The sequence below is a fragment of the Macaca fascicularis genome, chromosome 3 (genome assembly GCF_037993035.2).
Source record: "Macaca fascicularis isolate 582-1 chromosome 3, T2T-MFA8v1.1".
Lineage (NCBI taxonomy): Eukaryota > Metazoa > Chordata > Mammalia > Primates > Cercopithecidae > Macaca > Macaca fascicularis.
The window spans coordinates 195,593,180-195,606,085 of NC_088377.1; the positions used below are offsets into that span (position 1 = coordinate 195,593,180).

General features: G+C 41.2%; 1 protein-coding gene across 6 annotated transcripts in view; it reads left to right on the top strand.

Annotated features, from left to right (window-relative positions):
• Positions 1-12,906, top strand: part of DPP6 (dipeptidyl peptidase like 6) — a 1,022,456-nt gene that overhangs the window by 435,595 nt on the left and 573,955 nt on the right. The window lies entirely within an intron of this gene.

Genomic DNA, 12,906 nt, shown 5'->3' on the forward strand with positions numbered 1-12,906 from the left:
AAGGCCATGGTCTGCAGAGGCTTGAGGGGTGAGGGAGGAAAGGTGAATCAGACAGCCGCTTCACCATGCGTGTAGACATCGTAATTCCCTTCTTAGAAGATCTTGAGGGTTCTTGTCTTTTAATCATTGCTCAGTTCACCTCAGGCAGATCATTAAAATACATCCTGGGAGACACCAATAGATTCACAAAGCAGTTTGCTCAAGCGTGGTAAATCAACAGCATAAGCTCACTTCTCCTATTTATTTTAGGGCTGCTGTTGGATCTCATTTGCTGGGATTAGGGCAAAGATAGGCGACCTCTTTAGAGTTCAGGAAGGTGAAGAGCCTCCTTGAGGACATTGTGTGATAGAATTCCACTCCAACTCTTCAGAGACATACATGAAGATGACTTTGGATTTGTATTTATTGGGGTCATTTCTCAAAGCCCATTTATTGATAAAAGGGGGCCATTTTATTAGTACTATCATTATCATCATCTGAGGAACTTAAATGAAGTTTTGTTTCATCTGGGAAGAAGATTCTGTAAATATGGACATTAAAAATTTTTATATTCAGTGTGACAGTGTGCATAAGGGTTAATGCTCAGTATAGTTTGACAGGTTCAAAACAGACAAACCAAACCCTCCTCCTTTCAAAAATTCCACAGACTATTTGCTCAATAAAGAAATATTTCCACACTAAATTAGCATTCTGTAATTAACTGAGTTTCTTTTTATCACAGTTCTCCTCCCTCTTTAGTTATGAAATAAGTGTGTGCTGGGCTTTCAGGCTTGAACTAGGACTCAGGTAGCATCCCTGACCATGGGAGAGAAGAAATCATTCTGAAAGAGGGCATTGTTGTTCATAGGTCGACACCCAAGGATTGGGAGCAGAAGCCCAGTCTGTGTTATGTAAAAGACATCCCTTGTTTCCTGTACAAATTTGCTCTTATTTTGCCCGAGACCTCAGCATGCCAGGAGAGTGGGAGTCGTTATTTGGCTGTGGGTTTTGGAGGACCTATGAGCTCTTGGTTTGATTTTATACCTTTTTATCATTGGAAATCCCGTGTCCTTGAACCTGTTCAACTGGAGAAGGCTTAAACTGGTATAAAACTGAAGAGCAGAGGCAGCCATGGCTCTAGCGAGCAGGTGGGACACCCAGAAGAAGAAGCAGCTGTCCTCATCCCATGCAATTGGGAAGCTCCTTTTTCTCCCTCCTCAGAGGGGTGTCACCTGGACCCTGAAAAATGAACAGACCCCCCTCATGAAGTACAATGAAGAGGGGAACAGCAGGGATAAGATAAGCCAGATGGGACAGGGGGCAAAGACCCCACATTTCAAATGTATATACCTTGAGGAGACCTTACCTGGGGTCTTGAGAAACTGCTTAGAACATAAAGAGGTAAATAACCTCCTACAATAAAATCCCTGAAGACGGTCTCTTATTCCTGCATTATATATAATTTTGAAAGGCATTAAAACTATTCTGTGTGTTTAGACTGCAGAACTCTTAATGAGTTCTCCATTCTTTTTTATTTTATTTTATTTTATTTTCCTTGTTGCTAACGAAACTTTTGGGATACCTCTATTCCCAGGCTGGTGGGAATGTGTAGGGAGACCAGGAAAGATGAATATGTTTCTTTATTTTTTAATTTTTTTTTTTTTTGAGTGAGAAAGAGAGAGGATTGCTGCTTTGTGGTTTGGTTTTGAAGAAGGGGATCATTAAACTCTGCTAACTCAGTAACTGCCTCCAAATCACCAAGAGTTGATTCTAATGAGAAACTCAGTGGCACCTCACATCCTCATCTTGTGAGGCATTAACCAGAGAACTGGGATTGAATGGAGCCTGATGCCATCTCTGACATCCTCACAGCTGTTTGGTTACTGCAACAGACTACCCATTACTTCTTAGCAAGTGAGCAGAGAAAAGTGAGTTTCTTTACCAGCCTTGGTAGTTGGAAGCCAGACATGTGGGTGATGGGTGGAAATAAATTTTGTGTGCCGAGGATGGCCAGAAATTAGAAGAGAAATTAGGAAAAAAAGATTTTACTATCAGTTAGAGATTGTTGGGTTTTTTTTTCTACCTTAATTTGCTAAAAAAAAAAAAAAAAAAAAAAGTGCTAAAGATAGATAAATACGTAAAAAGAGTATTTTGGGATTTTGGGTTTGTTTTTTAAAGGATGCTAAATAAAGAAGCCAGAGTAACAAGAAGAATTGTCTTCTAGGAGACCCTTTCTCTTTCTCTTTGGAGATGCTAAAGTTTATTTTTAAATGAAGTCTTGTGAACCCAGAGATATTTGGAAGCAATATATACTTTAATCTGAATGAACTGAGTTGGTCCTTTGGCTCTGAAGCCAGTCAGGTGATACTGAGACTCCTTGGTGAAAATGGCTTAGCATTGGCTGCACCTGACCTCTGCCCCTGCACAGAGGGAAACCTGGTGAGACCCAGAAAAAACACAGAGGCGAGTTTGGCTTAAATTTACCATATTCTCACAAGCAAACGAAACTCTTCCTTAGAAAACCAGATTAAGAGATTTTTTTCCCCTTAAAATAAATAAAAGTACACATTTATTTTAATACATACTATCTCCATTTCAAATGATTTAAAACTGAAAAGCAGCGATCAGTAAAGCTATTAAGAGAGGACACAAAAACTAATTCCCTCTGCTTGCAATGAGCCAGGACACATTTTTGCTCAAATATTGAGCAGGGATAAGTTTTTCCTAGCATATTCTGTGGATGTGTATGTATGTGTGTGCATGCGCATGCACACACAAATACATGCACACACATGAACACACACAAGCACACCTCGTGTGTCACGAAATCAGAGTTGGAAAGGACCCCACAAATGCACCCGTTGGTCCTAGTTCATGCTCTTGTGCTCAGGAATCTCACAAATGTGTGAGATTATGTCCTTCCTCAAAAGATCTCCAGAAAAACCTCCTCTCACATGGAAATAGCCTATATTCCACTGGCTAACTTGGATCTTTGGTTATATGTTCAGTCACATCTTTAACTTCCTTAGACCTGAAAACCAGGTGTTCTCATCACACCTTGTATACGTGGCTGCTGGGTTTTGTTGCTTCTCAGTTTTCTGCAAGTTGCACAAATCCTAATAGATAACCCCAATGTATCTGTTCTTCTATTAAATTATGAGCCCCAGGACCCAGTATTAACTGATAAGTTAAATTATGTGTCTGAACATATGTAATAATAGCATTACAGAAGAACTTTTTGAAACGAATAGAATTTTGTAAACAACAGATTCCATAGAGTGGACATTAAAATGCATGTGAATTTTGAGAGTGGTTAGGTGGCCTCCCAGAAGGGCACATAGGTACTGTCCTGGTAAGAGGATTTCTGGTGTTCCTCTCCACTGCTCTCTGAATTTGATCTTGTTGCTTTTTGCAGTAGATACTGAAAGAGAGGATCTAACTTTGACCATTATGAGAGTTAAATTTTTTATGTAACCATATTAAGAGGAAAAGGCAATGTGAGACATCCATATTTAAGATAAATGTGGTAACAGGAAAAAAAGAAGTGAAAAGAAACACAGAAAAACAAGATTTAATATTAGGACGTGCACTATTGAGGAGTCCCAATAGGGTAGGTGGTCCTTTTGCAGTTCAAAAAGGGCATGGGGTGGGGTTGGTGGCCCTTTCACAGTTCACAGGGACATTGGAGGCAGCAGCCATGCTCATGTAAATTAAATTCCATCTGTGCGTGGTCTAAATGATCTAAGACTCTGCAGATAAAAAGAAAACTTGAAGGAACTGCTAAAGAATAGGAATACCAGATTCTTAGGATTGTGTAGAAATACATCTAGGACTCATGGACTTCCACAGCCAGGAGAAAGAAGGATGGAGTTTGGCTGCAAAATGGGCTGATGTGTGAAGGATTTGAGGGGAGAACTCAGAAGTCTTGGATATCCTAGAGAGAGCAGGTCCAGAAGCAGAGCTCCCTGCTGGGAGCACCAGACTGGGTCCTTGAGCTGATGGGGAGAAGCATGCAGTCTTCAGGGAAGGGAAACAGCTTAGCTGGTGCAGTGCTTGAGCTGATGGGAGAAGCATGGAGTCTTCGGGGAAGGGAAACAGCTTAGCTGGTGCAGTGCTATACTCAGAGGAGGGCCTTGTTTGTCACCGAAGAGAACAACATGATGAGGAAGCAAGCAAGCAACTAGCTTCGAGGCGGCATGAGCTGTGCTCTGAGAACCGACAGGTAGTTCACAATCTTTTGGGATCCATGTCACCAACCTACCAAAAGGTGCAAATCAGCAAGTGCCATTTAGCACATCAAATGAAAGCCCAGACAACTGAGAGCAAAGGCCGTACCTGGAGGTGGGCAAGGACAAATCATACCCAGATTGGCTTTTGGTGCAACCCAAACTCAAAACAATGGAAACTGTGTTTTTGTTTTGTTTTGTTTTGAAATGCTTTCTCTGTGCATTAAATGCATTTTGTTAGTTTATTCTGACATTCCATTAAACCAAATCCTGCCCCTCATTCTCGATACTGTGGTTACCAGGGCAGGTGTAGTCGAGACCTTCAAATGCTCCATGGAGAACACGTGAGGGCTGGAGGGTGCTTTTCATTAACCTACACCAAAACATCTTAGCTCCGGTGTGCACGTGGAAAGTATTAAGATGCTAATCACTTAGAGCAATGAACAGTCACCATCTCTGCCTCATCGAGAATTGTAGCATTATTATCTTTTATGGAGATGAGCTGTGCCTGTGTTGGGCACTCACTGATCTGGTTTTGCAGTGGGCATCGTGCACCCTCTGTCATTGAGAAAGAGAGGGCAGAGCGAGTCTGTGAATCCAGAGTTCTAACAACTGGGAAGAGTGTATAATTTGGGGAGAAAGTGATTCTCCATAAGCTCTGAGAGGTCAATGGTTGACGTCCTTGCTTGTAAAAGATCAGGCAGGTGGGGGGTGTATCATCTTGTTTCAGACACTGTTTGGAAAAACAAAATAAACTAAAGTGGTTTTATTTGAAGATGTAGGCTTGGTTACCCCATAGCCTTAAATCATGGAAGTAGGTAACCATGTCAACTTGCATGGGGGGCCGGGTGCGGAGGCTCATGCCTGCAATCTTTAGGAGGCCGAGGAGAGAGGATTGTTTGAGCTTAGGAGTTTGAGACCAGCCTAGGCAACATGGCAAAGCCCCATGTCTAGAAAAAATAGAAAAATTATCCAGGCGTGGTGGTGGTGCATGTCTGTTTCCCCAGCTACACAGGAGGCAAAGGTAGGAGGATCACTTGAGCCCAGGGAGGTCAAGGTTGCAGTGAACCGTGATCGCACCACTGAACTCCAGCCTAGGCAATGGAGTGATACCCTGTCTTAAAAAAAAAAAAGAAAAAAGAAAAAAAAAAAAGAAAAAAGAAAATCTGGGTGGGATGTAAATCGCAATCCTGTTTGTTGGTGCAATTCTGCATGTGGCCGATACCCTAAAGTCCTTCCTGACTTTGATAGCATGTGTTTCTTGAAGTGGGGAGTGTAGAGGTCTCAACACACACAGCCCAGGTAGAGTGATCAGATCCAGAAAGTTTATTCTCTGTCCTACTCCCATGCCCCATTTGTTGTTGACCTTTCGGGACTCTTTACTGCCACATCCCAGGTAGGCCTTTAATCTCCACTGGTACCCATGGTTTAGCACCATTTTCTCATACTTGACTCTTTCTATCAAAACTGCCCCGTGCGCTGTTCCACCTGGGCCTTGCTAAATGACTGAGACAAATCCAATCACTAAACAAAAAGTGTAAGGTGGGTGTCATGCATTACGTTCCTGAGAGCGTTTGCAATTTCAACAGTAGCTATTGGTGATAAAACCCAATGCAATTATTAATGGTGGAAATTTCAGGAACAAAGTTGTGGTAAGACTTGATGGAAGAAAAAAATATTTAGTCACATCTGTAAGGAATAATGAAGGTGAGGTCACAGCGGGGACAGTCTTGGCACCCTTTAAATCACTGACAGGCTATGCACGTCCTGGGGGTATCTGCTCATTCTGTGTTCACGTTAGAGTTGGTCTTGTAGCAGGCGAGTACCAAATTACAGATCCTGTTGCTGCTTTCTGCTCTCAAATCCTGGAGGATTTCATAGTAATAGTGTTGAAATGTGCAGCGATTCCTTCTTAGGAAACACTGCCATAATACGCACAGGCATGGAGTCAGTGCTCTGGGTCCCCTTTGATCCCGGTGACTGGGATCCTGAATGGATCCTGGTGGCTGGGATCCTGGTGGCTGGGATCCACCAATGGCTTTACAAAGCACGTTGCTGATATGATAAAATCTTGCTCCTCAAATTTGTAGTGACAATTTATAGATTATTCCTTTACTAGTACCTGATCATTTTTTTAAGAGATTTAACTTCCCCTGCCAGAATTCAAGAAAAACTGCTTTCCCCAGAGTGAAACTGCACGAGACTCAAGCATCATCTCAAGCTGCTAAGTTATTAATTTGGAACACAGGCTTTTAAAAAATATCTGTATGTGCGCACATGTGTGTGTGGGTGTGGAGGGGGATGGGAGACAAGCCAAATCTGCTGATTAAAATGGGAACACTGTGGTGATGGTGAGGCTCTCTCAAAACACTTTGAAAGGTCGAAGTCCGTCTTCTGGACATGCTCATAAGATTTCTCTTGGAGATAATGGTAACTCATTCTCTTAAAGGATTGGTTCAACCCCTTGAATAGGCTACCCAAAGCAAGATGTAACATCGCAACCAAATATATTCAAAGCATATTCCATGTTTTGTCTTTTGGAAATAATATGCGACAGAGGTGGTCTTGAATAGTAGTGATGCATGTTTTCAAGTTAATGAAAATAATGTATTTCTTTATTCTCTAGCAGTGATTCTTGAAATTCTTCATTCTTCTTGGAATATTTGAAGTTGTTGTAGCATTCACTCTGGGAATTCCAAAATTATGACACTAAGTATGTATCTCAAATCAGGCCTCTGAGTGGGAGAGGGAAGGAAACATATTTTTAATTTTAATAGTCTGCCTAATACCCCATCCACTTACCAGACAGATGTTGGATCCAAGGAAGATATTTATTTTGATAAATAGTTATGGGAGAGCCAAGGTAGGGGGAAAGGAGAGCTGGATGGGAACAGCTCAAGGTCAGGAGAGAGCAGAAGAGTCCCAGCCAGGGTGCCTGGACCCAGGGGCAGCCAGCGGTCTGCTGGAGAAAGGTGGAATGTGGCTGCAGGGACACACAGAGATGACTTGGGAAAACAGAAACAGGAACTGTGATATGAAAGCGTTTTGAAAGCACACAATGGAAAACAGCAGTGGGCTCGTAAAGTTCTAGAAGGGAGGGAGGAAGTCTGAACTTGGCACGAGAGGCTCCTGCTTAAGAGAACAGGTGTTTGTGAAATAGGTAAAACCAGAGGGGTGACTTGGACAGCAAGATTTCATTTTGTGAATGTGATTATTTAATGTAGGCGTGTTCTGATAGGTGAAAAAAGGGACTAGAAACTTCTGGCTTTCAAAGAGCAAAAAGAGTTTGTTATTTCACAAATAAATTCAAGTTTACCTCAAAGCAACAAGATGTTTTAAGACATGGAGTGTGTGTGTGTATATATATATACACACATATATATATACACACACATGCATATATATATAATACATATATATATTATATATATTACATATATTATATATATTATATATATATGTAGTACTTCTTGGAGTAGCTTGAGAAATAAATATTTAGGAAGACTCAAGATAATTATTAATACACTTTCTGGCTCTGATTTTGATGAGCCGGCTATTTTGATGTTCATTTTGATGCAGTCTGCCATGTCTCGAACACCAGGTCATATGGTACATATGACTTGGTTAAAGAAGAGATTAACCAATAAGAGAACTTTGGCAGGTAAGAACTATTTTGCCATTAAAAACCATGAAGCTGTAATGTCGCCAAAGCTCCCTTAATGCATTTTATTAATTCTTTCTGCTCATTACTAGGCTTGGGGTGATGAAGACTTGACCCTTGCCTTGCCAATAGCCAACTTATGGGGGAGTTGGGAGAATTGCTGTGCTTCGGCATAGATGCCCCTGACTTCTGATCCGAGCTCTTCCACCTACTAGCTGAGGGATATTGGACAGTTCTGGGCTGATTCTGTATCTATGAAATGGGGATCATTCCTGTCACACTGTTGCTGTGAAAAACAACATATAGGAACACAGAAAGCCGTTCTTGGCATGGAGATTTCAAACTATTGTTCAGTGAACACTTACTGTGTATGCTGACATACCAATGCTACTTGAATCTTCTTATTTTCAGCATCTGGTCAGAGCTTGTGTTCCATTTTTAAGATGGTTTGTTCTACAAAATCATAGAATGTCTGACTTTTAAAGCATCTTATAGCCTCTCTTGCCCAGTGATGTTTGGACTTGGTTTTAGTAGCGTAAACCCCTTTTCCAAAGGAAGCAAGCCAAGACTGGCATGTGAAGGTGGTGAACATGCTGGCCTAGTGCCCCTGAGACATGTCAGCAGAGCCCCAGAGCATGGGGAACCCAGCTCACAAACCACACATCTAATTTGCACAGGAGAAAAATCAAGCTCAGAGACGTTGAGTACATTACAAAAATCATACAGCTGGCAAGCTGCAAATTGAGAACACAACCCCCCTCCTTTTTTTCTCCAAGTCAAGCAATCCTGAGTGAAACATGGGAAATATGATATGCCAAGAAGATTAACACAAAAACTGTTAACTGGAAACTGCAAAGGAAATAAAGGAATTAGATAGTATGAATGGGTTAACAAATTCTCGCCTGGAGGTCAGTTAAGAAAACGTTTGTGTACTCCAGGTAAATCAAACCTACTGCAGTTTTCCCTTTTCACATCTCATGGACAAACATAGCCAATTCTTCTTTTTATTGCACCAGGGCTGGGTGCGTGAGGTTGTTCATAGCAATCTGTCATATTTGAGTAATTCATTATTTAATGAGTTGCTTTTGAAACAAGGAAAATAATGAGGATGTTACCATTGTTTATCTCCCCAATTTTTAAAAGTGAACAACAGTTAATAAATTATGCAGGCTTTGGAGTATGCAGTAGTTAATTTTCAATCTCATCTTACAGCTGAATAACCTCAAAGGTAGTAGTTATACAACAGGTGTGGGAATATGCGAGTGTGAGGGAGAGGAATCCCAGGACATCACCTGTACACATTGGGGGTTTGGCCCAGCAGGGCTTCAGATGTTGAAACATCTGGAACTTTCATTTGCTCACAAGCTTAAAATGAACCAAAAGTATGTTGCTTATTAGCAGTTTTGAGGATCTGATGAAAGCCATAGGCCTGCTTGCCAGAAAAATCTCCACAGTTTTTTGATTTCCTAAGGTTCACATTCCCTTCATTTCTGTCTGTGGACTCCAGGTTGAGTGTCTCTGTTGTCACTGTAGTCCCCAGCAAGTTAGCACAGTCTTAAGACACATCAGTCGGAATGTACTCCGTGCTCAAAGCTTACATAGATATTGACGAGCAGCCATAACCTCTAGGGGCTGTGCTAGGGAGGCACAGCACATAGAAGAGGCTAGAGTGGGCCGGGGAGAGTGGTCAGGGAGCAATAGGTAGGAGATCCTGTAAGTGGTAGGTAATTGACCTGTGATCAATGTCGGGTGATTAAAGGCTAAAGGAATATGGTTCTGTCCTCAACCACATGGTGGCCTCAGCCTGGGATGCATGACTGTGTTCTTCCTCCATACGGGGCAGTTTGACTAAGAACCCCAAGTACTGAAGACCTCAAGACTTTAATGTGGTACTTCCTGTACCTTCCCTTGACACACATATATAAACTTCTGAAGGACACAAAACATGCCATATTACTTGTATCTCTGACACCAAGCACAATGGTGACCCACTTATATGTGTGCTGAATGAATCAGTGAGTGAATGAATTGTGTCCTCCTCTCTAAACCTCCTCTGTCGAGTTATCCACAAAGTTGAAGGTCTGTGGTTTTACTATTTATTCATCAAATGAACCATTGAACAAAGGAATCAAATTTTCAGAGCCCTGTAGAGACATCAAATCTTCCTCTGAATTGCTAACTCACCTTGCTTTCCCTGTTGTTTAAAGTGTGCCACTCTTCCTTTCCCAACACTCTACCCTCACCTTTCCTACCCAGAAACATTTCTCTACCACAGAAGCATCAGCTGTTTACCCCAGCCACCAGTCATGCATCAACATTCAGTCTTGCTGTGAGTCATCTCTGTAAGATAAGTGAATATTCTCTCATTTACCAACTGTATAGATAAACAAGAGAACCATCAGAAATCAAAGAACTGTTGAAAAATGGGCATTGTACATCACCAAAGCCCTTTTTTGTTGTTGAAACAGAAGCTTCAAGTCTTCTCCATACACTGAAATGAGTTGTTGAAGTGGAAAGATAAGTTCTAATTGAACTACCTTCTCTGATGCAGAGAAAAAGCAGATTTGAACATTTAGGTTGATCCTCTATTTCTCAGGTTGGAGAAGTGCTTTGAGGGAATAAAGATGGGGGATGAAGATCAGAGGAATGCAAAGTTCTGGAATGTTTGCCTCAGTTGCCCTCTACTGGGTCTGGCTTGGGGAAGTTTGTAGAACTTTTTAATGAGTCAATGTAGGTTCAGGAGAGATTTCAGGTGCGGGTGACAGGGTGAAATGCTTTCTTACAAAGAAATGAATTAGTTAGCGAAACTGTAGCTTGTACAGTTTGGGAGAATAGGGGCAATGGGGAGATTGTCGTACAGGAGAAGGAGCACCAGCCTGGGATTCAGACAGGTCTGAGTTTAAATTCCAGCTCTAGCACTTGCTAGGTAGCCAGCGTTGGACAAGTTGGGTAACCTCAGTTTCCACACTGAGCAAGTGCTTGACTAATAACAGCTGCGACTGTTACTAGTATGGTAATTACAGTATCCCAAGGTATAAAGAAGCAGAAGCATGATTCTATCAGTTGGGTCAAAGTTTTGGCTGTCTTCCTGCCCCCCATCAATCTGGCTACGGAGAGACTTTGCTAAACGGACACAGATTTACTTCCTATGAAGTGGGTTTGCTGCACTGAATAAAGTAGTTTACTTTTCCTTCACTGCTGCTGTGCTTGAAATTGGACAGAAAATAAGATACTGTTGTAGCAATTAGTCTGCAGTTTTTGACTTTATTAAATTCACTTAGACATGTGGCTGAACCATTACGCTAAGGTACCTGAAACTCTGTTGTGGTGTATTCATTGTCAAAAATGTGTTTGTGACATAGATACTTCTTTTACTTTGTTCTATAGTGATACTGTTGTGAACCTGAAGTTGTCAAGCAGCTGATGTATACAATTGCATGTAAAATAGACCGTATTTTGTACTTATGGATTATGGATTATGGACATAGTGTCTACTGTTTGGAGATGATTCTCATAGTGATACTTGGTTTTAGATTACTGAACGTAGATTCTGAAGAATTATGGCCCCAGTAATGAATGGATGTGTAATTAAAATTTTTATCATTTTTTATTCTGTAATATCTCTGTTGAAAATTTCAGATTTATATAATTGTTTTGGCTTGGCTTGAAACACAAATTATACTTAAAGTAACAGACAGTAATTGAGAAAATTATACTTAAAGGAACAGACAGTAATTGAATCTAATAAAAATACCAAAGAAGATCAGGATTGCTGTGAGTGGAGTCTGGCTTGTATATTTTGTGAACCTCATGGCTTGAATGACATATTCTCAACAAATGCATGCCAAGTAAAGGAAATACTAACTTTATGTTTTTGATTCAAATCTTCATTTCATGAAACTCTGAATAACTTTTAATAATATGGTAGTTTATGTGTTGATCCAGTGTTTTAAATTTTAACAATATACAGAGAATTCCTAATAACACTGGAAATTTGGAAATTTTCAAAAAATAAAATTTTGTGTAGGCTTTGCCCTGTGCGGGAATCCTCATTTCTGGTCTCAAATCACCTAGCATTGGGCATTAAAAATATTCACAGAGATTATGTATTAATTATAGAGTTGTACTTAGAAATGTATATGAGAATTGTTCATGACCTAAGACTCAATATTCGTCTCTCCCTTTCTCGCTCTTTATATACTTAGGAATGCCAATTACTTTCTCACATTATCCCGTGAAGAGGTATAATCAATTTAAAGATAATGAGAGTGACCTGGGGAAAAAATTATTAAGCCACAAATCAATTACACCCTTATCAGCCACACGCTCACTTGCACTCCCCACCTCTCTTCCAGCCTCCAAACACCAAGACCAAAAGGTTGGAATCACTTCATGGAAGGTCCCTTGAAAGCGATCTGTACACTGACAAAACTTCTTGAAAACATAAATCCCTTGGCTGATACTTGCTGAGCCAGTTAAAGATGCCCCAGTTCACACCTATTGCAACAGAACCAGAAATCACTGAAAGAGGCTAAGTTGTACCTGTAAGTTTGGAATGGAGAGCTGGGTTTCTGTCCTTTGTTATTCAGGATGTATTTCTTTCTTTCTTTCTTTCTTGGGTTCAGTATGTGAAGTGTAGTAACAGTGTGATAGCATGTGTGTCCCCGCCCCACTACCCATCCCCCCAAACCATGGCATGAGCTTATATGTTAGAGAAAAAAGAAACAGCTTTGGAGAGCCTGGCCATTTGAGAGCCATGCTGTCTGGTAGCTTCTGTGTTGGCAGTGAGGATGATTGATGTGGGTGATGGGCTCATGCACAGGCATGTGTGTTCTTCATCCAACCTACCCTCCTCTGCAGTTCTGGTTTAGAGTGTGTTGATTTGGGGCTCTGTGATGATCTTTACGTGGCCCCCAGGGCCAGCAGGACGAGGTGTCTGCCATGTCGGGAGAGAGAATGAAGTCTGAACACCACGGAATGCCTGTGTGCCGTCTCTCTGAGCTTGTCCTCATGAACTTCTCCAACAGTCTTACTGATTTA